This window comes from Doryrhamphus excisus, linkage group LG4 (assembly GCF_037039965.1).
Source record: "Doryrhamphus excisus strain RoL-2023G ecotype Guam linkage group LG4, RoL_Dexc_Guam_v1.1, whole genome shotgun sequence".
Classification (NCBI taxonomy): domain Eukaryota; kingdom Metazoa; phylum Chordata; class Actinopteri; order Syngnathiformes; family Syngnathidae; genus Doryrhamphus; species Doryrhamphus excisus.
Genome location: NC_136360.1, coordinates 8,639,083 through 8,654,320, shown reverse-complemented (window position 1 = coordinate 8,654,320; position 15,238 = coordinate 8,639,083). Strand labels below are relative to the sequence as shown.

The following is a 15,238-nucleotide window of genomic DNA, read 5'->3' as shown; positions in this document are numbered from 1 at the left end:
AAAATGCACACATGGAGAGCAGCAAATCATACATATAGTATATAGTCAAGGGTCAAAATGCATGGAAGGTACAATAAATACAGAATGTACACGTCCATGTTGTTAGGCCTGCTGTTTATCAGCCTTCACGATCATTTTCATTCTTTTAGGGGGATTAATTAACTAAATGGTCGAGGCTCCAGGCTCTGGACTGCATGCTGCTTGATGCCAACCTCCCATCATAGTGGCTGCAGGCTTCAAGAGCACTCAAACTTCAGGAAACGTGCCGCTGGCTGCAGGATGTTAATTGCTAGAGCAACAGGGGGATAACAATTTGCAACCCCCCACCCCCCCCCCCAAATACATAAAATGCAAACGAGAGGAGATTTGTCTCGCCTGTAGCTCTTATTTTCATCAGCCTGGCGCCACCTCATTTGACTGTCTTCTCACATCTCCAGGAGTTGATTTTTATTTCATTAAGGAATATAAAGAGATCCTACAGTGAGAATCTTCTATCTTCCAAAGATGAAACGTTGATGAATGTTCTTTTTCATCTTCCAAAAATTGGACTGTAAAAGCACGGGTGCTACCGCGTTGCTGGTGTGCAAGGCATTGTATCCAAATGATGTTGAAGCATCGTGTTTGTACAAACAAAAAAAACACTTTAACTGCTGTTTTGTGTGATACAGAACTGAAAGCATGTGGCCAAATGTACCAAATTAGCTGGAACAAGGAAAGACAAAGGCTAATTTGTTCATTTGTTCATAATGTGTTCATTCATCTTGTCACAGTAAGGAGATCGGGATCTGGGTTTGAATCTTCATTTGGGCATCTCTGTATAGAGTTTGCATGTTCTCGCGGTGTGTGCATGGGTTTTCCCCGGGTACTCCGGTTTCCTCCCACATTCCAAAAACATGCTAGGTTAATTGGCGACTCCAAATTGTCCATAGGTATGAATGTGAGTGTGAATGGTTGTTTGTCTATATGTGCCCTGTGATTGGCTGGCAAACATGAAAATGGATGGATGAATAATTCATCTTATTTATGTTTTTAAATAAATGTTTAATTCATTATTTTTAAATCAAATGACAACCCAGAAAATGGGGGGGATCAAATTACATGTTAATAATTAATCACAATATTTTTAAACTCAATTAAGATTTAAGTTTCCAAATGCAATTTTATTTAACTATATTTAAAAAAAATTGGTGACACATTTTGGTTCCTGGTAAGGCAAAGTCTGCAATGTATAGCAATGCGATAGTTGCATTTGGCTGCAAAGACCTGCCATTTAGTTATACTACAGCAAGTGTGTTCAAAGTGTGGCTCAAGGGCCATTTGTGTTCCCAAGTGTTATTTTATTGGCAACAAATTGTAAAAATAGAATGTTACAAATAACAGTAAAAATGGAAAAGTCATTTGATTTTACAAGTCAAAATATGAAGAGGAAAGTTGTAATCTAATGAGGAAAAAGTCATAATTTTACCAGTAAAATGAAACAGTCATTTTCGCAAATGTCAAATATCATTTAAGCAGCATAATAATTAAATATCGCATAGGATAGAGTTGCAATATTATGAAAAGGAATTAAAAAAACATTGCAAAGCAAAATGCCAAATATGCAGGTTATTTTCATGGTCTGCACATTTGAGTTCACCTGAACTGCATCCTGTCTCAGCCCGCTTGTTTGGTGCACACCACGGTTGGGATGATTGCATTGTCACTTGACCATAGGAACCACATACGAGCAGAGCAAGCACCAGAGTTCTTTTTAGGCAAACCAAACCTGCACAGTGTGACCACACTCTAAGAGTACCTCCCCCACACATACTAACTAACAATGCTTCCGGTCAGCACAATAACATCTCAGGTGTGGCCTGCAACAATCTGCAGCAATCCACTCCAGCTCACAACACTTGAAATTCAATCCCGCCGGTCCGTGGCAAGAGGCAATCACCTCCTACTCTTCTTCTTCCTCACTGGGGCCAAACTTCCATTGGCCCACATCAAGCTCTCACTCTACGGTCATTTCTTTTTTCTCTTTTTCCACCCTTGGCATGAATCGAGTTGCATTCCTCCACAGGCTCTTCTTGTGCAACAGAGGAAAAAAACAAATATCTTGGAAGTGACCCAAACTATCCGCCTTTTGTGGCCAAGCTGACACCCACAGGAAAAGAAAAGCATTTTGGAGCACCTCCAGGTCAGCTGGACTTTGCTGTGAGCTGTTAAACTCACGCAGAGTCAAACACAGAGCTTTGTTTCTTGTCAAAAAGTTCCACTGCTGGTGCAAACATACCCCGTGGAGAGGCGCATCGCTTCTGTGGCCGGGCTTCATATTCCACAGTTGCTGTATTAAAAGAAGCCCATTAGCGCTCATTCACTCTCACTGACCTGAGACTTTCACTGGGAGGCTTTCTTCACCTTCTGGGCCGGCTCGATTGAAACAAACCGGATAAGTGGTTCTGACAGCCTGTGGCTTCCTTTGGGTCAACGGGCAGCAAAGGCTGTCAGACACTTAAATGCACTGTAGTACATTGGAGCTGCATCACTTACTGTCAACATGGCACTGGGAGTTCTTCAGTAGCCAGTTGTTTTGTATCAAGTATGACTTTGACCAAATGCATTCTGTCACATTTTGACACGCCTTCAAATGGACGTTCATGGTTACAAAAATAAAAGATTCAAATTGAAGATACAGTTTGGATTTTAACCCAAAATATGGTATCAGGAAAAATTTGCCTCAAAAGTTTAAACTAAAAAATCTCAAGAGAAGTCGCAATAACACCAGAGGAAGAATTTGACATGGGAACGCTTTCTTGAAAAGTCAAACAAAACTGTCAAAATTCAAGCCATTTATGTGTGATGTCACACAACATAATTACTACTTAGTTAGCCAAGCGATACCTAACAAACCCAAAATGCCACTAAGCGACAAAGTGAATAAATGGTCATCAGTTATGCTTTATTCTAGTTTTATTACACAGTTCATTTTTGGGGTGTCCCAATCGGATATTGATATCAAATATCGCAGGGATATCAGCAAAAAAAAAAAAAAAAAAGAGTCAAATCGGATTATATGGGCCTGCATCTAAATCTCCGATATTGGCACTCCAACAAAAGCAGTTAATTCCAAACTGCTCTTCAGCACGTCTATCCAGCAGCAACAAGATAGAGCTCATGTGGTCACAACAACAGTGTGTGCTACTGTCTGAAAGCAGGAAGGAGCAGTAGTGTATTTTTCATCTATCCATCCAGAACCTGTAGCCTATCCCAGCTCACTCCAGGCGAGACAATCATTCACCCTCAATTTGGAGACGTAAACACTTAAACTAACATGCATGTTTTTGGAATGTGAGAGTAAACCAGAGAAAACTCCACACAGAGATGCCCAAGCGGAGAATCAAACCCAGATCTCCTGACTGTGTGGCCAACATGCTAACCATCCATCTTTGGACGAGAGGCGGGTTACACCCTGGACACCCTGGTGCACAAGCGGTGCACAATGTGATACAAGCAAAGCTAGTAGTATTGTTGGGATGTATGTGTATATACGTATGGTAGATTCATGTTAGTCTGGCTATCCTGTATATCAATCAAGTGACAAGCGCCATAGTGAGGATGGCTGATAGGCTGACGTCCATCTTTTTTTTTTTTTTTACTGCTATGGACTCACATTACGCTTGATATAGTACAACAAGAAACTTTCCCAAATGCTAACAGTGAGTTACAGTATGTCTTATTAATGTGTCTACTATATGTCTACTATATTAATACTAGGATAAAGGTGACTAAAGGAGTGTTATTTAATATCTATGCATGGATTTATTCATATTTAATACTACTTTGAAAAAAAAAAATCACCTATCTTGGTCAGGCCTGGAAGCAATTAACCACAATAAACAAAGGACGACAGTATAGCAATATGCAGTGACCATTAAAATATTGATAAGACACAAATAAGACAACTCAGATGCATGATGCCTTCTTTTGAATAACTTATTTTTCATTTTAATAACTTATTTTTATACTTGGGGGTCAAGACTGATAAAACACTTCCGTTATAGCTTTTCTTTTTTAATCAAAATCAACTTTCATTGTAAATTCAAACCCACTGTACAGCAGGAGAGAGACGGACAAGCGTCGGTCAAACAGGTTCTCTAGTGATTTCAAATAAAAGAGCTCAACAGCAGCAATAGACATAACAGAGAAGCGGATCCTAAGCCATCCAATCCTCATCCTGTGTTATGGCTTCAGGTGAGTGCTTTATCCTTCCATCTTAAAACTGAGTAAATAAAGAAGTGGAATTGAATAACTAAGATGGGATCTCTTTCCTATATTGGGTAGATCCCTTGCTGATAGGAAGTGTGGAGTATTAAAAAAAACAAAAGGACAAAAGTGATTAAGTAAAAATAAACCACAAAGGCATCTGTCAGTTATACTGCAGGGGAGCGAACCGTGATGGTGCACCTTCCTACAATAACAAGCTGTATGTGTTGCGTTCCGTCTTGTAATGAAACATTTAATGGGTGTCGTAGGGATACTGTGATGGTCCCTCAAATTGTCTGGATGCTGGGGCCTTGACTACTAGAATGCAATTATCACACAAATGGCTCACAATGGGATTATGTTTTTAGCAGACCTTGGAACATTTTGTAGGTATAAAAGACCCCAAATATAGCCCCCTTTACTACTACTCTCTCGATTTAAAGGTCAATTCAAAACTCTTACTTTGTTGAGATAATATGCATTACAACATGTTTCACTGTACTTTAAAACCAAATAAAAAATTCAGACTACAATGCAGAGAATTTACAGTAGGATTGTCTCTGATTGTGACTCCAAATTGTCCATAGGTATGAATGTGAGTGTGAATGGTTGTTTGTCTATATGTGCCCTGTGATTGGCTGGCGACCAGTCCAGGGTGTACCCCGCCTCTCGCTGGAAGACAGCTGGGATAGGCTCCAGCATGCCCACGACCCTTGTGAGGATAAGCGGTACAGAAAATGGATGGATGGGTCTCTGATTACAAGATTGAGTGGGTGCTGCTTTTTTAAGATAACAAATCTAAATCATAAACAGTGGAGTTGCACTAACAATATTTTAAAGCGCATGTAGAGGTAGATAATGCTGCTGGAAGCTCATGTTTTCTACAGCCACAGCTGTTAATGGCATTGTTTTTAAATCGGTGGTGTTTGCTTTTGGAGACCACCCACCCAGCAACTCGAGGAGACCATCTCAGACTTGGCAATAAGGACCAAAATTCATATCCCAATATTTTTAGGCTGAACATCAATATATTATTCAAGCCAAAGCCAAATATGTGTGCCAAGTTGTTTTATTGAAACCAACACAACATGAGGCGTGGAAATTTTAAACCTGCATACTACCTGCACACTAAAAAAAATATAGTTGCTAAAAAAAAAAAAACAGTCCATTCTCTTAGCAACTGTCTGACTGTCTTGTACATTTGTGGTCATGCTTCTTGTGCAAAACAGTTGCGACTGAGAGTCAATTGTTTCCAGCAGCTTTTTAAAAATGTTTATGCCCACCATTGTAGCAAGGACCATACAGTATATTAGAAATGTGACAGAACACCGCTTTAGTAACCACAAACAACTTTGCAATTATCCTTTCATTAGGAAAAGCTAGCAGTGATCTTTCTGTTGGAGCAGGAGCTTCTGGTGTCTCTATGCTTTTGTTTTAAAGTCCAGAGACAGGAAGTCTCGGCCCAAGTGCTGCCGAACAGGTCGGTTTAGAAATATATTACTGTTACATCTTGTTGCATTCATAGATCATACTGTTTATAATTTATATAATCTGCAATAGCCATACTCTAGTCACTTCATTGCAATACTGTACATATTACTGTTATTATATATTGTCACATCCATACTGTGCATACTGTCTATAATCTGTATAATCTGCAATAGCCATATTATAGTCATTTATATCCCTGTACATATCCTCACTGTATTATAGTCATAGCCTGTTATAGTTTGTACATAGATCTGTCCATTTTTCTACATTTACTTACTACTAAGGTACTTATAAAATTGCACTTCTGGTTGGATGCTAACTGCATTTTGTTGCCCTGTACCAGTGACATGAACAATAACAATAAAGTTGAATCTAATCTAATCTAATATTAATAATATCGATATATCACCCGGCTCTAAGACGAGCCATCTATCCATCCATCCATCATCTTCAGGGTTTATCCAGGGTCAGGGAAACCCAGACTTTCCACTCATCGGCTACTTTGTCCAACTCGTGCCGGGACATTCCCAGACCAGTTGAGTGCCACAAAAACCTCCACAGAAGTCATCCGGGAGGCATCGTGACCAGATCTCTCCAGGAAGAGCCCAGCCAATCCTACTAAGGAAATCTTTTACATGCTATCTTGTGAGTGAACCCTCATATCGTTTGACTTCCAACATTCAGGGATTTTCACGTTTGTTATGGCAAAAGTCAGCTAACCGTATCAAATAGACTGCAGGCAGCTGCACTACCATTTTGACCAGCGTTCAGTTGCGACAGGATGATCTGAGACACAAATGACTCAACGCGAGTGGGCACTGTGATTCTTCGCACCAGTGTGCCAGTAAACACTATGGCCGCTTCTTGGCTGACGACTGCGGGCCTACTGCTGCTGCTGCCAAAAGCATAATCAGATGCATTAATGAGAACGGTAATGTGATGCAGGGGAATTATTCCGGGCTCCTTGGGGTTGAGCCTTGGAGGAGAAACTCGCTGAGCCTTTAAAAAAAATAATAATAAAATAAAAATGAGCATTGCTGTGCCGAGAGCTTTTTTTTTCTAGAGCAAAGCTAAAGAGACGCCTGACAACAATAACAAAATGTCCTGTCACATACACAGACAGCAATATTTCGCCTGTGACAAAATCAATAATGCTCTCCTGATAATCACGTTGATGATGCCAGCTGTCTCGGGAGGATGAGAAAGGACTCAAAAGACACAGTAGATAGCTTTCAACGAGGTCGGCGTCGTGTTTATGTACACAAAGCCAAGCTATTTCTATAACTCCCCTGTGTGTGTGTGTGTGTGTGTCCCCTGGCAGCTAGACGGCGAAGAACTAGTTCACCAAAATACTGAGCGTGTTCTGCAGTTTCACTACATCACTTCTAAGCCTGAAGTCTAAATTAATATCAGCTCCTCGGAGGAAACATCGATCGTTAGCGCCGCTCTGTTAACGGCTTGTCTGTCCTTGACTCAGCTTACGACAGCTGTAGATAATGAGGTACACAGTCTGACCTCCCGATGAATCAATATTCACTTACAGGACACTACATTAGGCACACATACAATAGTATATCAGAATGTTTACTTGGCAGTAATGGTTGGTGGCGGTAATGACAATTACACTGTAACATTTTTCCACTGCAGTGCCATCTGCTGGAACTGGTGGATTACTGCCTCACTCTGCCCCAATGCATGTGGACTGCAACAGCACATTTCTTCATCTGCAACACCAAAATGTAAGACATTCTTCCTTGGTCCACCAACATGTTCACTTGATGGTTAATTGGTGACTCCAAATTGTCCATAGGTGTGAATGTGAGTGTGAATGGTTGTTTGTCTATATGTGCCCTGTGATTGGCTGGCCACCAGTCCAGTGGTGTAGAAAATGGATGGATGGATGGAGATGTGATTTCCTCAAATAACAGACGCCATGTCGCCATAGTCGTATTAGTTGTCACATTTAGTAATAGTCTATTTTCTATACCGCTTATCGTCGTGAGGGTTGCAGGCATGCTGGAGCCTATCCCAGTTGTCTTTGGGCAAGAGGCGGGGCACACCCTAGACTGGTCGCCAGCCAATCACAGGGCTCATATAGACAAACAACCATTCACACTCACATTCATACCAACGAACAATTTGGAGTGGCCAATTAACCTAGCATGTTTTTGGAATGTGGGAGGAAACCGGAGTACCCGGAGAAAACCCACACACGCACAGGGAGAACATGCAAACTCCAAGATGCCGTAGAATGTAGAGCATAGTAGAGAGTAGTAGAGAATAGAGTCTCTGCCTTGCATGATTTGTGTTGGTGGAGCCATGCAACAACACATTTCTAACTGGCAAATCGAAAATAAGCATTATTAACTTTGTAAAGACAGATTGTTTGATACAACTCTTGTACTACTTTTAACAGTTTTGTGTCGTCTATGCCCTCAATTTCACTCTTAAATGTTTGTTATTTTGCCTCAGTGTGTTGGCCTCAGGAGAGTTAAACTAATTTCAGGAGCAGAAAAAACAGATTATCAGATGCAAACGCTCTACCTTCCAGACAAAGATATCGATGTAGAACACACAGAAAATGTCTCTATGCTCATTTTCAGCCTGCGAAGCAAGTCAACTACCATCCTGCTAATTATTCCTTATCTTTGCAGGGGAACGCACTTGACAATAAGAAATGCTGAGCGGACGATCCCTAAAACACAAGCAGTTAAAGAATATGCAGAGCATAATTAGCTTCCCTCTTTGTTGGGAATTAGTGGATGACAAATGTAAATAAGGAGGACAGATAAGGAGGATCCAGATAAGGTTTCATTGTAGATGTGTTTGTGCTGCAAAGACTGGGAAACATACTAGCTTTTTTTCCCCTAACAAGAGGGGTTATTTTATATATAAATAAAAGGCAGCTCCATTTAGCAATTTCAGCGCTTGTTACAAAGTATAGACCCCATCACTTTTTTACTGGCTTTTAGATTAAATGTCAGTCAAGGCAGAGGGAAACAATAATATTAACTTACAATATATCCACCTTTGACTTGCTGGAGTTTAACTGTTAGAAAGATGCTTATTTTAACATTTGATGGGGGGGGGGCGACAAAAAGAAGGCAAAGAAAATTTTCAAGTTATTATATAATTATTTTACATAAATAGTTGTATTAAATAACAATATTTAGGGTTAATATCATTTAGGCAATGTAAAAAATGTGTGGCATAACTGTGTTAGTTAGCAAAGAACTATACAGTCAACAGCTGGTGACATCATAGATGGGCGACAACAACTTCCAGTTCTGGTTCCCACGCTAACATGATGCTGTCAGAGACGTTTTGTGATAAAAATACATTAGGAACGCAGTTGGATTCATGCAATGTACGAAAAACATGGAAGACATGTGCCACGTATACATGCCCATATTGTTAGCGAAAGGGGAAATGTAAATAAAATGAGCAAAAAAACATAATTATGTATGTATGTATACCAGAGGAACAGAATCACATTTAGTTATTAATTTAGCAATATTGAGCATGTTACCAGCATGATATCTTAAAAAGACCTTTTGTTAGCCTTTGTGACCCTCACAATACAGTCATGATTAAATTTGATGTAGAGTCAAATGTACATGCACATATATATTTTCTGAGCGGCAGTAAAAACCAGTTCATGGGCGTACAATGAAGGAGAGAGCGAGCCTCCATCACAGTACGTCCTATATTACAGCCGAAGCCCCGCTGAGAGCTTCAAAGCCACTTTGTTGAGGCTGTTAATGGCACAGATGACTGTTGATGCCAGGTGATGAGGTACAGTCGAAAGAATGAAGGACTAGGGAATAGAAACGCCACATCTAGCTGTGAAAAAAACTAAACTGTTGAGGTAAACCTTCATGACAGCAGCTTGTTGTCAATATTTTTTTGGATCATATTGGAAGTGCACCAGAGAAAACTGATGCATTATTAACACTGAAGAATAAAAGGCATTTTTAATGTCGTTTTGGTAAATAACCACTCAGTTTGCCCTCCCCTCTAGGTATGGCACAATTAAAAGGAGCATTCACTCACCAGTCCTCAATAACGTGAAAAAAAATAGAGAAAATCCATGACTTTCTAGAAACATGCAGGGAAGCCGGGAGGCAGAAGTGATGCTTATTTAGTAGCTTCAAGTTTCTGTGATAATGGAAGTTGTTGTTATGAAAGCATGTAAACAAAACAAGGTTTTCATACATCATTTATTGCTTCTGCTGAATTGAAAGCCGCTAGAAAAAGTGAGACGAATGATTTCTTTTTTTTTTAATCATAAAAGATGACACGTGTCATGCCACAACCAGCTGGCCCGCAGGGTTGGTTGTTAGACTTCCGCGGTGGTCCAATTTTGAAAAGGAAAACGTACAAAAGGAGCAAGGTTAGTTAAAAGCGACAGGTGGGTAATTGTTGAAAAAGGTTACAGCAGCAGCAGCATGTAACAAGTCAGCAGCTGAAGAGAATACTGGAGAAGTGCAGCGTTGACAGGTTGTGGTAAAGTAGAGTATCAGTATGTGCTGAAACCAGTAATAAAACAAAACGTTCATGCACCTTAAAAATAAAAATGAGAAATGTTTTAGGATACACCACTTAATGGTCGCCAGGTTGCTCCTAATCGCTATTACAACATTGGTTCTGTTGTTGCCGTGATACGATCATGTAATCGGAAATCGGGCTCGATCATGTGGTTTCAGACTTGATCGGATTTGGACTTTACCCCCCCCCAATCAGGACTGGGATAAATACATATGTATATAGTTAGCCTGAATGCATAAATGACTGAACAAAATGTGTACAATATAACAGCTCTAAAAATGGAATTAAAACGTCCCCTTTATGCATTCATGCACAGTATTAACTTGGGGAAACAAGGATTATGTGCAAGGAAGGCCAGGAAAGGTACATCTACGGATACAGCGTTGGAGAAGTCATAAACAATAAGTTGCAATTGATGTAACAGCACACTACTGCGGTGTGTTCACTGACTGCCGAACACAGTGGGACACAACAATGACCAATGCCACACAAATGACACAAAACATGTTAAATTTAGGGTAAATAAGGTAAATACACAAGATACAAATATATAAAATACAGCGGAAAATCAAAGCTAGCTCAAGCTCAAGCTCTAGCTCAAATGTATTGCTGTTGGACTTATCATGCATCTCTGTTTACATGTTTTGCCTAGCTGTCAGTGGCGGCAACTCACGAGCTCAAGAGCTTGAGTTATCTGCCTAGCTTCTGGGCTCATCTCGACTGTTTTTAAAACAAGCAATGTGGTTAGTTTGGAGCTTGTTTTTGTCCCACAAGAAAGTGGATATCACGTTTGTACTTTTTCAAGTGTCGAACAATTTCTGTTGTTGTCATACTCATTAGGTTTTGTCATCAAAACACTATTTGTGTGTGGTTGTTCAATGAATAAACAGTGTGTCCAGCCTTAAGATGGTGATATTATACTATACTGTATTATGCTATACTGCAATGTCAAAGAGGTGGATGAGAGGGAAGTTTGGAACATTGTCACATCAAACAGCATAAACTGGAAAATGTTACCAAGAGTTATTTGGATAGCGCTCACAGTTAACTCCCCACTCTCTTCCCAAGCTCAGACAAAGACTCCAGAGAGCTCAACTAATTATTTCACTGTTGTTTACTTCTGTGTTTCAGCCACCACTTCCTTTCTATCTTTCTTTGTGAATTCGTTCAACGTCCCTGCTGTGAGATTTACGGCAGCCGTTGAATCGCTGGATGACAGGAGGCTGACAGATGCCTGACACGGTGCCAAACTCTGGGATGTGCAACACGAGTCAAGCGCGAACATCACGTCCTCCATCACACAGTCAGACGTGCACACCAACTCATCATCACCACGTGGGAGGTCGTTTGTGAGCTACGTTGTTTTGCTACATAGGATGAAAAAAGCTATGGAAAGCGTGGCGTGATGGAGGAAAGAGTCCTGGTCAGGGTAATGAAGGTGGAGAGGATCCAGCATAGCAGGCATAGCTACGTTGCTACTTGTTGCCAAAGTACCACAATTCACTTTTTTAGTTTAACTCAAAAACTACAATCAACTACATTAGTAATTTCCATGGAACATTGGGAAAGTTGCTTGAGTCATGATGCAACCCCCAACCTAGAATGCAAATGGTATAGTCCTGTCCATCAGATTAGAATTGTACATCATTCTCCATTGACCAGGAAGTAGCCTGCAAACTATAAAAAACGTTACAAGCCTGAAGAAGTTTTTATTTTACATTATTTTTATACATATCACATTTAGATTATTTTTATTCATTCAAAATCATATGTATTTTTTAATATATATACATACACACACATACACGCATATATATGTACACATACATACCTACATACACATATACTGTACATGCATGCTGTACTGTATATACATATTACAGCTGTCAAACATTTTGATCAGATTAATCACAGTTTTTAACAAATTAATCATGATTAATCACCAACCATTATGTCTGTTATTACTCATTTTTACTGTATTTTATGGTAAGAAAGATAAATGATGATGTATACTTGTACGTACAGTATTAAGAGCTCCAAATGAATATGTCAATGAAGAGACGGAGACAGACAAAGACGCACCCACGTCTAAAACTCTTTGTTTAACAATAGTCTCTTTATTAGTAGTAGAACAGTTGAATCACATATACATATATGCATACGGTACTTTATACTATAGTGGTTAAGTTCTGCTCAGCCTTTATTCAAGTTGTTGTATGTCACGGGCATAGACAGCTGCCGAGAGGTCACTAACTTAAACGTACTGCAAGAATGATATCGCTGGGTATAGTCACAACTCATGGTGGTTGTCAGATAATGATTTTGTATTTTTGGTTGACAAAAGTGTCTACCCTGAGTCGGTGCCCTGCTTTAATGGCACCTGTTACCTAAAACATTTCCATCACCCGTGGGAACCCCGTTATCATTTCTCTCTCCTAGCAACGAACGTTTGACAAAGTGAAAGAGGTGAAGCCTGGGCTTGCTTTTTGAATGTCACAAACAGCGAGTGAAGCCTGGGTGTAAGTGACACAGACTTACCACCATTCTGATTGCCCCACCAGTCACGTCGTGAGGTGAAAAACATTTACATGCAAATACAAATGAAGCACTCTCTACCGTGAGGATGCTAGCGATGGGCTACTCTGAATGCAGCAGGAGCGGAGAAAAGCCGTCGCCGAGGACGTGTCAATCAGCGCCTCTTTGTGTAACGAGCACACAAGGCTTTGGAAGCAGTGGCACTGTGTGGAGGATATCAATTATCCTTTTTCGCAGTGGCTTACTGGTTTGTGACAGCTTTTGCTGCTGCTCATTTTGTGTGAAAGTTATGGCGATTAGTTCTGATTTGGACATAAGGGAGTGCAGGAACAAACTTTCTAAGAAGATTCCATTCAATGTATAATTCCCTACATCAGGGGTCTCAAACACGCGGCCCGCGGGCCAGTTGTGGCCCGCAGGACACTAGTTTGAGGCCCCCGCCTTGATATGAAAGTTTAATGTTAGTGCGGCCCGCGTAAGTTTGATATGGATGCTGTATGGTATCATGTACCCAGAAAAAAATATTACGTTTGATTAATGTTCATGTTAAAGGTTAAAGAACTGTTAATAGTTATCCTCCTATCTGTGTGGAAGTGGTAAGTTTTTGGCTATTTAAGTTTAAAGGAAATAACTTGAAGGCTACCGTTTAGGTCGCTAGCTCTCTAGTTTGCGAGTTAGCATGTGTCTCAAGACCCTGCAGTTGCGCAATATGTTGTAAATAAAAAAAGTATAAATGTGACTATAGTCATGTTTTGTCATGTCTACAGGGCTCTAATAATGCTTTGTTCATTTTAATTTTGTTAATTTTGTGTTTTTTGGTTTTTTTTGAAAACCTGATGCGGCCCAGCCTTGCCCAGACCCTAGCTCCAGTGGCCCCCAGGTAAATTGAGTTTGAGACCCCTGACCTACGTATATCATCATCACAATCCTCCATGTCTTCCATCAGCATTTATTGTATCAAGTATTATCAGTTGTAATGGAAACTAAACTTTTGTTTTTAAACTAGGAATTTAAATTCCCAGAAACTACAGAGAGCCAAAATGCTAAAGAAATCCAGCAAAATCATAGCAGAGGCAGCTCTTGTATTCCTTTCCTGGAGTACAGATATTAGTAGATATAGATATTTTTTGGCGAATGGTCAAATTGGTTGCCAAGTCATGTTGGGTCCGATAAAATATGTTTTTCTTGATGGTGACCATGTTTTTCAACCAATCTTGTTTAAAAAAAAAAAACACACACTTATGCTCATCAGTCCCCAAAAGATGTGTACCAAATTCTGCAGTGATGTGGTTTCCAGTGGATGTTTTGTAGGAGAGGTCTAAGGAATTTCAGGTCAATCCAACGATGGGGTTTAGAAACAGTACCATTGTATTGGATGGAGAGCGACAATTGCTTGAAACACAATAGAAGTGCCAGTCTTACATACAATACAGTCTCCAGTGGCAGAAACTTGCATGGATGGTTTTGGAACCCTTCGACTTGAGAAGGGACGCATCTTGGCTCTGGCACCACTGCAGATAGGCTCCGAAACAGTCTACCTAAACAGCGACACAATCTGTCTACTCTTGCCCTGTCCTTCACTGCCTTCTTTCATCTCCTCTCCTCCCATTGCATCACACTTGACCTTCCCTTCTTCATCATCTCCCTGCTAATCAACGGAGCGCGACCCGCCTTCCCTTTTGTTCTCTTGACCCCTGACATTCAACCTTAAAGCTCAATCGTGCACGCTTTCATCTCACTGGCGGCTTTATGGCTGAGATAAGAAGCTGCCGTGCACAGCACTTCTTTGATTCAGCCCGGCAGAGAGACCCAAAGTGAGGCTGCACATTAATTGGTGCTTGTGAGGCATTCACTTAGACCGGCCATTCAAGGACCTACTTTGCAATGGCATCCTCTCAAGGCTTTTTCTCCAATGACATTATAGCTGGGCTTCATCTAGGATGCTTCATCTAGGATGCTTCACCACATGATCACACCTTCTGCCCTCACAATGCCTATGTAAAGTAAGTCGGCAGGTTAAAGTGTTCACATGCAGTAACCTTTTGGTTTTTCAACTTGACTAACTCAGACTGCACAGCGGCCGAGTGGTTAGCGCGCAGGCCACCCACCCTCGGCCATCGCTGTGTGGAGTTTGCATGTTCTCTCCGTGTGTGCGTGGGTTTTCTCCGCAGACTCCGGTTTCCTCCCACATTCCAAAAACATGCTAGGTTAATTGGTGACTCCAAATCATCCATAGGTATGAATGTGAGTGTGAATGGTTGCTTGTGATTGGCTGGTCACCAGTCTAGGGTGTACCCCTCCTCTCACCCGAAGACAACTATGATAGGATCCAGCACGCCTGCGACCCTTAGCGGTAGAAAATGAATGAATGAATTAAACTGGACTAACTCCCTCCCAGGTCAGGGAACGCATTAAGATG

At 40.7% G+C, this 15,238-nt stretch overlaps 1 protein-coding gene across 6 annotated transcripts in view; it reads right to left on the bottom strand.

Moving 5' to 3' along the window:
* sema6bb (sema domain, transmembrane domain (TM), and cytoplasmic domain, (semaphorin) 6Bb) overlaps positions 1-15,238 on the bottom strand; it is a 147,629-nt gene that overhangs the window by 116,863 nt on the left and 15,528 nt on the right. Inside the window, exon 1 of one of the 6 annotated variants that reach the window (XM_058074298.2) lies at positions 2,371-2,644. The exons of the other annotated variants lie outside the window; for them this stretch is intronic. The gene's annotated coding sequence lies outside the window, so the exon portion shown is untranslated. Of the gene's footprint in view, positions 1-2,370; positions 2,645-15,238 lie in introns of those variants that run through there. 6 annotated transcript variants of the gene reach the window in all.